The 2,220-nt window shown below is 32.0% G+C and overlaps 1 protein-coding gene across 4 annotated transcripts in view; it reads right to left on the bottom strand.

Moving 5' to 3' along the window:
* LOC119579075 (enoyl-CoA delta isomerase 2-like) overlaps positions 1-1,328 on the bottom strand; it is a 7,983-nt gene extending 6,655 nt beyond the window's left edge. Inside the window, exon 1 of one of the 4 annotated variants that reach the window (XM_037926803.1) lies at positions 1,251-1,328. The gene's annotated coding sequence lies outside the window, so the exon portion shown is untranslated. Of the gene's footprint in view, positions 1-972; positions 1,042-1,176 lie in introns of those variants that run through there. The other 3 variants (XM_037926802.1, XM_037926805.1, XM_037926804.1) reach the window with 3 other exon arrangements.
* Positions 1,329-2,220: the final 892 nt, after the last annotated feature.

Genomic DNA, 2,220 nt, shown 5'->3' with positions numbered 1-2,220 from the left:
TTCATTAGAAGAATAATTATGTATACAGACAAACTGCTAGTAGGAAAAAATCAATGTCAGTCATAGATTAAAAACTGCAAATTGTGGGAAAAGATTGGAATCTATAAGTCAGAAAAAGAAAATGTACTGTAAACAAGGAAATAGGTGTCAATCAGTATTTTTGCCAACAGTAACATCTGTAAGTCACATTATGGCCAAATTCTGTGGCATGTCTAAAGAAAGAAATTCATTAGTGCATGTCAGCAGTGTATAAAACAAGGAATGAAATTGCTATTTAAAACTGCCAATTCAAGTATAAAGACCCAAATCTGACCCTATTCAATGGCATCAATTAATTTACAGTTATCTGATGTGCTTTAGAAATTATATATATAGAAGAGTGTGTCATAAACCTTATCTATGACATCTTTCCTAACCTGATGCCATTCCATCAACAGCGTGCTAAAAATTACGGTTAATCTTTACAGTAAGGATGAACTAAGCTAAACTAAAACTAAAAAACTAAAAAATCTAAGTTATTAGTACAATAAATAATCTGCAGACATAAATGGTTGTGCCATAAATAAGAGGTAAAAATTTGCGGGAAATGCTGCTCACAAGTTGGTACTCCCGAGTTTTAGCTCTTTCCTGCTGTGTATACCGAGGTGAAGACAATATTACCCTGTGGGGGTGTTGGGGGAAATGCCCCCAATCAACCCTCCCCTCGGGCAGTACTCTAAAGAGATGCCAAGTTATGGGAACTTAGATTGTTGAATAAATTTTGTGACATGGAGATGGGTAGTTAGTCTGTGGCAAATTTGTCCATACCGCAAAGAATTACCAAAATTCCACTTACTTCATTGACATACAAAGATGGAACATGACAAGATTACCAAGTACATATGACATTACTCCAAACTATAATACACTCACAAGTCAGAGCTGGTAAATTAAGTTAAAATAAGAATTAACAAGGTTCTCATCCAGTCTAACCTTCTATATCCCTTAACCGTGTGAAAGATCTTTCGAATCGTTTATATAATCAATATTATCTCTTATCTGCAGACCCTAGAAGGTCTTAGGAGGTCAAAGGTCGAGTAATTTTTATGATAACTTTTTTTTTTACTTTGTTAATTTGTTTTTACGTAATGCAATAACTTTATTACGATGATGGCCTGTTATTTACCAGCTTCTTACCTCTATAAATTACCTAAAAGTTATCTTTGGTCTCTGAAGTCTATTATACTCTCAAAGTAATCATGATAACTCACTCGTTTTATAGAGGAGCTGCCTTATTTTGGTCGTCTGCGAAATGGATGTTAATGCTGAATGCGACGGCCCTTTTTCCCTTGAGTGTTTTATTATTTATTTATTTATTTATTTTTTGTTGTTGTTCTGCAATGTGAACAGAGAGATAAACTTGAGGTTGATATAAAAGTACTAAAGTATCTTATTTTCTAAATGAATGCATGCAAAGGTATTTATGGATTCTTTTAACGAGCTTATTAAATATACAAATCATGACAAGGTAGTGACAGATGAATTGATTGCTAAGGAGGAAGACAATAGATACAAATATATACAGTATAAAATATTCATATATAAATCCACTAACATTCTCACTCTCTCTCTCTCTCTCTCTCTCTCTCTCTCTCTCTCTCTCTCTCTCTCTCTCTCTCTCTCTCTCTCTCTCTCTCTCTCTCTCTCTCTCTCTCTCTCTCTCTTCTCTCTTTCTCTTCATCTCAATATATTATATTATATATATATTAAATATATATATATTAATATTATATATTATTTTAACTACTATTAATACAAATCATACATATACAATAATATCAAAAAGTAAACAATAATACAAAAATAACAAAACAAAATCAAATAAACCACCAACACCACTCCCCCCACTCTATTTTATATTTTTCTATATATATATATATATTTACTATTATATATTATTTGTGTGTTGTCTGTTTTTTTTTTGTTTCACCCCTCGCGCATATATATATATATATATATATATATATATATATATTATATATATAATATATATATAATATATATATTACTATACCAACAACAACACACAACACACAACACACACACACACAACACACACCAACACACACACACACACACACACACACACACACACACACACACACACACACACACACACACACACACACACACACACACACACACACACACTAATGCAATGAAATTAATGCTACAGAAATA

The sequence above is a fragment of the Penaeus monodon genome, chromosome 11 (genome assembly GCF_015228065.2).
Source record: "Penaeus monodon isolate SGIC_2016 chromosome 11, NSTDA_Pmon_1, whole genome shotgun sequence".
Taxonomy (NCBI): Eukaryota; Metazoa; Arthropoda; class Malacostraca; order Decapoda; family Penaeidae; genus Penaeus; species Penaeus monodon.
Note: the sequence above shows the minus strand (reverse complement) of the source record. Positions and strands in the feature narration are given on the sequence as shown.